This window comes from Crocodylus siamensis, chromosome 2 (genome assembly GCF_052110815.1).
Source record: "Crocodylus siamensis isolate JL-2025a chromosome 2, ASM5211081v1, whole genome shotgun sequence".
Lineage (NCBI taxonomy): Eukaryota > Metazoa > Chordata > Crocodylia > Crocodylidae > Crocodylus > Crocodylus siamensis.
Window position 1 is genome coordinate 158,187,315 of NC_143396.1, and position 12,338 is coordinate 158,199,652.

A 12,338-nucleotide genomic window follows, 5' to 3' on the forward strand; every position below is an offset into this window, starting at 1 on the left:
GCCTTGATGTTGGGAAGCAAGATAAATGACCACAAGATTTAGTAAGAACCCATTCTAGAATGAATGTGTTTGCCATTTGAGACAAAGGTTCATAACATAATCAACTCTAAGACTTCTTCTGTGCAGTCAAGGGTGTGCTTTTTATCTACAGTTGGGGAATAAAAGATGACTGTTTCTTTAAAGTGCCAGTCTTGTTATGTTATCCATGCCTTGGCTACCTCAAATCAATTTTTTGTAGTTCACTCTCCATGAAACTTTTCCCTGAGGTCACTAAGTGTAGCAAACCCCCCAGTTTTTCTTTTTTTAAAAATTATTTATCTTAAAATGCATTCCCTCCCCTTCCCCAACCATTTCTGACTTTTCTCTCCCTCTCTATTCCCTACAGATAAGTATAAGTGAGCTCAAAATTAGGATAAGCTTTAAGCATTTTTATTTTTGGTGGCAAGTTTTTGGTTTTGGATGTCCATAGTTTTATAATTATTAGGTTTGTATTAAACTTTTTACTGTTGTATATTGTATTGTTGTCATTTTTGTATTCATTTTTGGTGTTTCATATGCATATTGTATGGTTTAGGCCTGTGTTTGTAAGTGAACCAAAGTAATGTCAAGTTTCCATTTTATATGTCAAGCCTCCAGTTTCTGTCCTCTGGCTGGGCATCCCATGTTGCAACAATATGATTCATTGTACCCCTCCCATGTAAATTGGTTCCCAGATGAATAAGAATGATTGGGTATGATTGAGATACAATGGTAGCAGGCCTCTACTGAATGGCCTGTAATGACTGGGCCATCACCTTGCATTGATTCATCCAGGAGCTACAGAACTCACCCAGGAACAGAGACAAGACCAGCATCTGAAAAACAAAAGACCCTGCAGAACCAGCAGCTCTCACCATTACAGACACCTGAAACTGCACATCCCTGCATGGAGCACACATACTCAGTATGCCAGGGGCTGACCCTTGCCTGGGTATGCCTCCTGTCACTAGGGTCACACACGGTTTGCCCCTATAAAGAGGGGCAGTGAAGATAGACCCAGTGGGAAGATAGACCCATTTCCATCCAAACCAGACCAGCTTCACATCACCTATTCACCCCAGAGGCCCTGCCGGTGACCCCCTCTGGACAACACTGAGCTGAAGGAGACCCCCAACTGGCCATCGAGGATCAACTTCCAGCCTGGGATAGGTAGATATTACTTGTATACCTCCTTCTACAATTTGGACTCTCTCTCTCTGTCTCTCTCTGTCTCTCTCTCTCTCTCTCCTCCTGGCCTTCAGTGGACTTCAGCCCCTGCACCAAGCTTCTCTAAGCCCTGCTGCCATTGTGTTTGTATGGGTGTGTGTGTGTGTGTGGGGGGGGGGTGTTCAAGGGAACCAATTTGGCATAGTGTCACCATCTCCCCTGTTCAATAAAACCACCGTCATTTGCAACCCCGAGTTGGGTCATATTTTACTGAATCCCAGTCCCTTCCCTATCTTAAATTCCAGCCTCATTCTCTCTCAGCTCTAGTTGCCACTGTCTCTGCTAGTTTTCCCATCTCCTCCCAATTCCATCTCCCCTTTTCTGCCACCTCTCAGCCTCTCCTTGCTTTCCTGCTGTCCCTGCTGCTTTTCCTGTGACTTTCTGCTGCCTCTCTCTTTGTTTTCAGGCTTCCCCCCCACCTTCTGTAATCCCACCCCCCTGCAGCTTCCCAGCTCCTATTAGCTGTTCTGCAGTTCTCTCCAGCTTCCAGCACCTACTGCCACTCTCTGCAACTTCTCTAGCTGCCCCAGAGCCATCCTCTGGCTCCCCATACCCAGAGCCCCTCTTTAACACCCACACTTTCCCTTAGTCCAGTTTTTTCTCCTCCCCATCTACCTTTTCAGCTCCCCCATAGCTCTGGCTTCAGTCCCACACTCTGTGCCTGCATACTTCCCTGTTCTGCAGGCTTTGAGTGTTGTCTTTTAATCAATTAAGATCAATTAACCTAAAGTTACAACCCCCCCCTCAGTTCTTCAGCCCAGGCCCCTGTAGTCTACCAGTTCTAATCCTGGTCCTGGTAACTTTAACCCCCTACACTTCTACTTTCTTACTTTAACCTTTCTCCAGGTAGCCCAAGTACACCAAGCACATACATGTATACATATCACAACACCCAACTTAGGAACTCACTTGTGTGTATGTGTAGGTCGGTGGTATGTGTTTAAATTAGTGAATACACACACACACACACATACACACACATGTGTGTATAGATATATAGATACTGTGTGTGTGTGTGGTATATGAATTAGTAATCTACATACGTGTATTGAATGTGCAGGTGTTGGTAACTGGTAACTGATTCTGTCTAAATTTGGTGTGTGTAGTGTGTGTGAACCCAGACTAGTTATTTTGAATGAGTGTGTATCTGAGCTGCTAGTGTGATAGTGTGGTGTACATATATATATGGCATTGTACATGATATACGAATTAGTGATTTGTGCCTAACTTTTGGGGTGTATTGTGTATGTGCCTGAGCTGGTAGTGTGAGTGTGTATGCTTAATAGGGGCGTATGCACCTAGTGAGTTTGTGCTTAATTGATTTTTATGTGTGCATGTGCAATTGTACACCACACCCTCCTGTCTAACAGCACAATATTGAGATCCTGAGTGTTGGCCTGACCCCTCAGGGCAACATAAGAACCTGTCACTGGTAATGGAGGATATATTTTGTTTTAGCCAGCCCTACTGTGGGAAAAGACACCATGGTTATGTACAGACATTCAAAAAGCTGTTGCAAAATGTTGCGGTTCGTTTCTCGGGAGGCGAAGAACTCTCAGACACACACTTATTAGCAGTGCAAAAGGTGTATTTGCAAATAGGGTCAGAGCAGAGATAGAAAATCTCAGATTGCTCCGCCGCAGAGGAAACCCACAGCAGGTACTATATACTCTCTCTCCTGGGCACGTGTGCAGAAACAGGAACTCTTACAGCTCATTTCCGGTTCATACAAACATACATGTGATTATGTCACTTCATCCGTCGCATGTGCATTATAATTAACTACTTAAGTATGCGGGGCGGATAGGCATATATGCATCAGCTAATTACGCACGCTCAGAAAGCTCTCTAGGTCACCAAGAGTTGAAATCCACCCCCCCTTTCAAGGACACAGTCAGTTGAATTCCAGCTTCTGTAATCTGCATGTGACTTGTCAGGGGGAGAAGAAAAGGGAGTGATTTAGTATAAGAAAAGATAGTGAATTGGCCAAGGGGGGAGGAATGTCCTTGGCAGTGTTCCTGCTTATCAGGTACGAGATGCAAACTGTGCAGTTCTAACAGCACTCTATTCATTATGCGTTTCTAATAATATTTCTAACAAAGCCAAAGGCAGAAATGATCTAAGTTGCATGGTTTTCTGTAAGCAGTGTAGTTTAGATTGGTAGCAAACAGAACACACATTCGCCCTTTGGTGCAGGGGCCTGCAGGTTGCCTGCACTGGCCAAAGCCAGCAGGTTGGGAGTGCTTCTGCATGCCTCCCAGTGTGTTCTGTGGGCTCCCTGGGCTGCCAAACACAACTCAGTGGCTGGGCCACCCTTGAGTGGTTGCTGGGCACCAGTGAGCATTCCCTCCTCTCCCTGCCTTTTCCTTTGTCAGCCACAGGCAACTGTCAGCTGCAGGCAAGCAGGAGGTGAAGGAAGGAAGGTGTCTGTGTCTTTGCATGAACCCAGTCACAAAGCACTCCACAATGTATACACAGACCTGACACTGAGCTCAGGAGAAGCCTGGGGTTGCTGGGTCCACTCATGGGGGTTCTTCTGGGCTCAGCATCAGGTCTGTGTGTACATTGCGGGGTGCTTTATGATGGGATTTTTGCAGGGATACAGATGCCTCCCTTCCTCCCCACCCCTGCCTGCCTGAAGCTGACTGCTGGCTGGAGGTAGGAGGTGGGGCTGCAGAAAGGATCTGTGCTGACTCAGCTCTGTGACACCTTGGGTGCGGGGCCTGCTGGGCACTTGATCAGAGCAACTGAGCATGGGTGAACTAGCATGCCTCCCAGCAAGGGGAGGCTAGTGGGGAGCCACAAAAGTGACTGGGATGCTGCTGGCCAGGGATCTAACTTGAATTGATAAGGGAACTAGTGTAGAAGTTTGATGCATCCGTCTAACCTAAACTGATTAAGTCTGAGTGCATATCGATTCAGGTTGTAGACCAGTTTCTGCTATATTTGAACCCATCTATGTGTGCTGAACTTCTGTTCTGTTACAGGTATAGACTGATTTCTGATCACTTATACCAGTAAATGTGTAATGTCTGTACATGGCCCATATTAGAAACCTGCTAACACATTGTTAAGCAAACTTAGCATCTAATGAAAAGCAGAGAAATTATGTTTAAAATGTATTAGCCACTTCCTATTCTACCTATTGGCTTAAATGCCATCTAGTTCCCCCCAGCTTAGGTCACTGAGAAAATGTTAATGTGTCTACTTTTGCCATGCATGTTCACCTGAGCTTTAAGACTAAGTCACTGTGGGCATGTCTACACGTGTGTTTAAATGCTCAGTAGCCTATTCCACTACACATTAAAGCAGGATGTCAAAAACCATTCCAATATGCTAATGCACCATAGAAATAAGCTATTGTGCATTAAGCTTCATTAGAAAGGTGTGTACTTTTGCTACTGTGCCTTAGGGCAGCTTAATAAACATTTATGTAATACCTCATACTAGAAGGAGTCTATACATGAGCGCGGAAACTGCTCCAGTGTGCTGGAATTCCAGTGTGTTGGAGCAGACTTGATTAATCGAGTCTGCTGGAGCACGGTAATTACTGCACTCCAGCAGCCTCCTGCATCTCATGTATCAGTGTCTCCATGCTTAAAAATGGCAGTGAGGGTGCTTGAACTAAAGCTTGTCCAACAAGCTTTACTTCAAGTGCCCCGCTGCCATTTTTAAGCACTGAGACTCTGATACATGAGACAGAATTGGATGCAGTACTCCAGCTGCAGCCTCACCAAGGCCGAGTACAGTGGGAGGATGACATCCTGGGATTTGCCAGAGAAGCATCTATGGAGTCAAGTCAGTTTTGCTTGCTTTGCTGGCTGCAACATCACATTGATGGCTCATATTCATCTTGTGGTCAATCAGCTGTGGTGCTAGCAAGCATAGCACTGCCCAGTCTATAAGCATGCTGCGGGTTTTTCTTTCCAAAGTGGTCTAATAAAAGGTATCATCTCTGAACCAAGAGTTATAGAAAGGTGCTTGTGCCCAAAACCTTGCAATTAATTTTTTTTTTCAAAAATCTTGTTGGTCTAATAAAAGATATCACCTCTACCATTAGCCCTTATAGTGTGGGCCCTGGCTGTGTGTACCTGTCCCGGTACATGTGTGCATGCTCAGGGCAGGGGAGCACAATGCACGTATATCTGTGTATGTGTGTGCATGTACATCCATCAGTGTGCACAGGAGAGTCCCTTCCAGTGGGGAAATGCAGTGGGCCATGGAGCCAGGCATGCAAACTGATCTAGCTGCCTGCATCCCTGACTCCCTCGCCCTGCACCAGTGCCAGTGTCCCACAGCAGGTAATGCATGTGCTCTTTCTGCCCCACCAGGACAGGAGAGAGAGACTCTCCAGAGACTGGAGAGATTTCTAGGAACATGTATACAATCCTAATCCACAGCCCCTGCTCCCCTAGCCCTCGTGGCCCCTCAGTCCCAACCCGCAGCTCCTACCTCCCACAGCCCTGCTGGTGCCTCTCACTTGTGACCTGGGTCTGTTTTCAGCATTGTTACCAGATTTGCCCATTACTTTGGGGTGTGCTCATTTATTTGGGATATATTTCTAGGGTCTTGGTAATTCTATCAATGTGCTGTTTGTGTTACTTGTGTTTCTATATGGAGCTGTATATCTCCCTTCTGCAAGTCCTCACCCCCAGTGGAGCTATCTTGCAGGACTCAGTTCAGTGGGGCTGGGTTCCTCCAGTCATCAAATCAGTCATACACACAAACACACACAGATTAACGTGACATGCCTGACCTGGCCGGGCTGATCAGCACAGACATGCTGACACCCTCATATGCCAAGAATCAGTTCATCAGAGCAACAATAAACTACAGTCAGACACAAGTACACAGTTAAACAGAATACCTCTGAATCTGGCTGGATGTCCAGATGACACCCTCATGGGCCAGCATTCAGTTCATTAGGGCACGTCTGAGCCAAACTGGGTCAATCAGCCTGTACAAGCTGATCCCCTTATGTGTTTCAAACTCAGCACATCCCAATCTTTTAGCCTCTTGATGAGCAGACCCCACAGTATTTTTTGGGGCTTCACAAGGATCTTTAGCAGAGCAAGTGCGGAAGGAGAAGTAAAGAAGGAAAAATATACACCATTACCACCAGTTTGACTATAAAAGTTATTTATTGCTAAGTTTATGAAATATATAACTGCACTAGTAGTAATAGACATGCAAAGGAAAAACAAACACATACAATTACAGTATTACACTGGTTTCACTATGTATTTGGGGAAACTTAGCTCAAGCTTAACTAATACAGTTCACGTTCAGAAATCTATGCTTAGAGAGAGAAGAGAAAAGAGAGAGAGCTGGGAATCTCACCAGTCCAAGGCACTCAGGTTGCAAAGCTGACAGGTTAAAGTTCTCATCACGATCCTTGAAGGGAGACTATCTGCCTCCTTCAGCCTCTCGAGAAGAAAGCCGGTGGTGTCAGCGCACACACACTTTTGCTGCTGCTTTTACAGATTTTTATACCCTCAGTTCAGCTTCTTTCAAGCATTCTCAATAGTGTAAATCAAATTGTCTTTTCTATTGACAACGGTTATCTGGTTGGAACATCTCAGGAAACTGACTGATAATCAGGAAACACATAAGGTTAGGGAGTAACCAGATACTTAGGAGCCAGTTTGAAATTCCTATGGATAGCAGATATACTGATCTCCTGGTGTCTTCAGAAACAGTAGATAGCTTTCAGCATCAGGGTTTTGGATTTTTACTTGTGAACAAGCCTCAGCTTAGCATGACTTTTCCAGATCTTTCTATAGTCTTTTAACAGACTTAAGGCAATTATTGGAGTGTTCATAACTTTTGGGAGGGGAGGACTTCCACCAGTCGTCCCGGGAAAAGTATGACAACACTTGTGGTCAGGGCTCCAACGGGCTGGACGCTGTGATGAACCCTTTACCATTGTTCAAATGTTGCCCGTACCCCTGACTCAGTGTCTTGCCTCAGCATTCCCTAACCCGGCAACCGAGTTTTAGCGAATTAAGTTTAACTAGGCCTCCCATAGTGGGACCGGGGAATGTACAGCCCGAGATGCCTATTAAACTTACTTCTGCTTAGAGGTGTGTGTGTGTGTGTGTGTTGTGGGGGGAAGTCCTTTGTAAATCCAGATTAGAACTGGTCTAATAAATGCTGAGCTGCGTGTGTGGGTTGATTAGCATTTGGAGCACAGATTCCCCATCATGCAGTGCTCCCCCGCTTCTCTGATCCTAGAATTCACTGTGGTCTCTGCTTCAGGCTTTCTGTTCTCCACCTGTCATGGAAATGAATGGTCATCTGGTTCCATCTTGGATGCAAATGAGACCTAGGGCAGTTGTTTCACTCTTGTCACCCTTATCTGGAGGGTTTTAGGTGTGTCTCTCGCTGCGCCTTAATCAGTTTCTGTTTCGGTAGTGGTGGGGGGGATTCTTTGTGAGTCAGAGAGTCTGTGTCCTGTGTCAGGGTTCCCCAAGAACATGGAGCTGAGAGGTAACAGCATGGCCTCTGCTAGGTAATTTGGGAAGTGTAGTTCTACCTAGCAGCATCCATGTTGAAAACAAAATTAGGGGAGGGAATTTTAAAAACATGCATGGACGCAGCACAGGGGGCCCACAGCCCTCTGGCCCCCAGCCCTGCCAGTGCCCCAAACTCCTGATCCACAGCCCCCAGCTCCAACATGACCACTGCAAGGTATTCTGGGAACTGTAGTTCTACCCAGTGGTGCCCATACTGAAAACAGCCCTGGGGAGGAAATTTGAAAAGCCCATGCAGATGCAGGACAGGGGGCTCACAGCCCTCTGCCCCCCAGCTCTGTCAGTGCCCCTCCTGCGCTGTACCAGCCCCAACCTCTGCCCCTGCCCTAACCCAATGTCAGGGATTTTGCTTTTCTGGGCTGGTAGGAGCAGGGGCAGGGCGATCCAAGCTTGATTGGTATTTGGCTCCTCCTGCTGGAATTTGCAGGGACTAACACATGGGACTTAAATTGTTCAAAAAAGCATGGCATGCAAACACGAACAGGTCATGCCAAATTAACCTGGGTTAAAATTTTAAAGGCGCTGTTAATTAATGAGGACTAAATGTCATGTTGTGTACAAATATTCTAGGTGCCTAAATCCACCTCGTTGCCTAATAGATGGAATAGGTTCTGGGTCTAAAAGTCCCTACAGTGCAAAGGCACCTAGGAAGGCTATAAATGATTTAGCCTGGGTGCTGGAAACAAGTCAGCAACCTGTGAGTTTCTAGGAGAAGCCTGCTGTCTAAATTTTAGTGATGTTAGTTGAAGAGACCTGCTAACTGGCTGTTTCCTGAAAGGCCATGTGTCTCTGGAATGTACTTATTTCCTTGATCAGCCAGAATACAGATTTATTAATATTCTGGACATGTTGCAGGTATTTGTGGGGAGGCTGTCTGAACGGTTGGTATATTTAATAAGTCCTGAGGCTGTTATTAATCTTAATTTTATTGGAAGTTATAGGCAGCATATTATTACTAAATGAGGCAAGAATGTTTCAATGAGAAGATGAATTTAAAAGTATTAAAATGGGAAGCAGTGGGTGGTTGCCTATCAATGGAATAAATCCTCTTTTCACATTAAATGAATGAAATGAATCAAAAGACTGCTGGGCAAATAATAGAACTTTAACATTTAATATTCACTTTTAGACTGATTTTTTTTTTATTCACACACTTTCTTGGTTTTCATAAATATTCTAATGCTACTGATTGGAACATTTATTTAAACAGCAAATATTAAGGAAACAGTGGATAATTTGGCATTGGTGACATGATGTGACGAGAAATTTGAGACCTGAAGCTTTACTTATCCAACCAGAAATATACTATTTGATTTATGTGCCCAATCAAAGCTATCAAATGCAGCTTGTTTTTCAAGTATACACACCAGACTGCACATGGGTACTCCCCAAAGGGCAAGAGCCATTCATGGAAATTCAAGTACAGTCAAGAAATGTGCAATCTGTTTGTGAACACCTTTTGAACAAAAAAAAAGGTAAAATGATTTAATACATTTTAATAGGAACAGTTCAACCAATTATGGTAATAACTACTTCAAAACAAAAAAAAATCTCTTTGTATGTTTATATTAACTTGGAAGGCATTGTTAATAGCAAGAAGAGGCCAGAATTGTGGCCAGAGAAAGAAATGAATATTGCAGACTCAAAACTCATTTTGAATAGAAGAAACCAAGCATATTTGACTAGTAACTTCCCTCTTGAGCTGCAGCAGCTTTGAAGGAATGGAAGTAGAAGGAACAGGAAACAGGTTTAGCCTGTTATACAACTTTGCCAGCTGAAATTGTAGCAGACTAGGGTTCATTTAACTTGGAAAGGAATTAGCAATGGGATGTTATCACATAAATACACCCAAAATTTACTAAGGAAGGGGAAGGATGATACCCTTTTATCCTAAGGGACTGCTTTCTGCTAATCCCTCAGAATAAACTCTCATACAAATTTTGATGCATAGAAGTTGAACAATACTTGGCTCAAATGCCTTTATCCTGTGGGCCTCTCTGATTTTATGCTTGGAGCTCAATACTACATCTGAAATATACATTTGTGTATGTACTAGAAAACTGATAGAGAAAAAATCTTTCAAAGCTCAAATTATTTTATAAAAATATTATGTATTGTTACTTGGAGAAGAAAGAGATAGGACATTTTAATAAGTCTACTTTGATAGCAATTCATAAAATGGTATTCTATCTCTATCTTGGGGAATGGAGTCAAAGATGGGCAAAAGCACTCCTCAGGTATAATTATGACAATTTTATCATTAAAGAAAGGAGAAGAAAAAGAAAAGTTACAAGCAAAAACCAATATTTACTTTAATTTCTATCTTGTGTATGTATTTCTGTGGATACTTTTAAACAGAGATGAACACCTTTGAGAGTTATTCTACCCTCTTGATAGACTAGAAAGTACTAGAGTAATTATTACCCAAAACAGCAGGGAATTCTTCCTCATTTTAACATAAATATTCAAACAGTTTTCTAGATTGGCAAAAGAATTTCGTTTTAGCCTGGAGTTTATCCTGTGTTTGTTTTATCCTGGAAAATGTAAATAATTTGTGAATGGGAAGATGTAAGTGAGCTTAATTAAAGTTAATTAAGCCAAAGTAAGCTTTTAACTTGGACACGTAAAAGGAGGTATAGAAAGAAAACACACAATAATGATGAAAAGTGGTTATTAATACAATTCTTATAAATTACTCTTTCCTCTTGATTGCCGCTACTTAATTTTAAGAACCTCTTAAAATTATGTTACATCCATGATGCTTCAAGAGTAAAACAACACATGCTTGTTTTTTTCCTTTGGTCATTTGTTTTTATTAAATGAGACATTTAAGCTAATTAAAAACCCAGGAGGCTTCTGATTTCTGTCACCTAGTAAAAGCTTCCAAGACCCAAAACAGATAATATTACTTGCTCTAAAATAGTCAAATTTGTTTATATAAACCAGCGATTCTGAGGGTGTTGCAGGACACTGGGATGGTTTAGAAACCTTTCAAAGGTGACACGGGGTGCCTGGCAATGTCAGTACTGTTAGATGTATAAACATGATTCACGTGATAAACCCAGAGATTTCAAGTAGGAATCCATGGTGTAAAAAGCTTTCTGATCTGTTATGGTCTTCCTGAGTTCATCTCAACAGAAGAATTGCTGTATTATTTTTCTGTAGTCCAAAAAATGAGTGAGAACTAAGAGTCAGCATTTTTTGAGAGGTGCCTTGTGTCTTAAAAAGGTTGAGAATCTCTGATACAAACTCTAAAAGGCAGCTTTTATAAATGTCTGTTTTGTTTTTACTTCTTATGCTCTTTTACATGCTATGTTTTGGAGAATATATATATGTAGTCATTAGTAATTGTTACTTGTGCTTTGTATAAAATATTAGAAGGCTTGAAAATATGCTGTAAATGTGCAGATTGTAAATCAGGAAGCATTTTGTAAGCAGTCAAGTTTTCCAATAAAAATTATCAAGGCCCACTTGTACAAAACACTAGTTTGGTAAAGGTATGTTACTATCTTGAGGAAACAAAGCTGATAAGAGATTTATATTTTAGAAAGAGTCCCAACATTAATGAAATAGACAGATGTTTTCATGTTTTGTTTAGAAGCAAAGAGGGATTTAGGGCCATATACTATGTCATAAAGCAGGTTTTCTTTCATCTAACATTGCAAGAAAAATCATCTAGTTTAAACTCTTTTTAGTAGAGTGGAATATTTTCTTACTGAAATATTTTCTTTTATATGCACTCTTATGCCTTCTGATATTAAGAAACATTGATATATGGAAAGTATTCTGTAGAAAATTTTTTTACTCCCATTTACCTCATCCATTCTCTTTATATTCCTTAAAGGCTGGATATGACAACCCTCCTTTGAGAGGTATACTTTTATATGTTGTATGTCTTTACACAAGCCGTCACATAACTTCATTATGCCCTTGTTACATGTAGAATGAGATGGCTTGTGTGAAATACATCAGGGCCATTTGATATTATAACGGAATATAAATGGAAGAAGCCATATACATTTAAAGCATATTGATATAAATTAGGGAATTAGGTGTCTGGCAACGACTAAGCAACTTCCTTACTGACTCAAAAGTACTCATCACCTCTCCAAATGAGGCAATGCCACCTCACATAAAAAGAATCTTTATATGCAAATAGTTAAGAATAAAGTTTAAATCTGTGAGTGGTGTGTGCTATAAAAGCAAAGTTGTTTGGATTTATTTGAAACAATTTCAGCTCATTGAATCTACATGAAACTGAAAAAGCAATCTTGCAAAATGGACTGAATAAAAGATGCTAAAACTCCTAATTTTAATTGATGTTCGTAGCAACTCTCCCTGTGCTCATAGGCTCATGGCAATCATCACAGCTTATCCTCTTTGCCTTAGCAAGCAGACAGCAGCTAGACATCTTTGAAAACACTGAAAAAAGGAACTACAATACTGTATAAAGGATCAGAAGTGTTCAGTTCAGCACGCTTTCTCTGACACAATGACTACAGTAAGACTACTTCATTGTATATATTGAGTTAGAAAACATTGTCTGTGGCTTAGTTATGT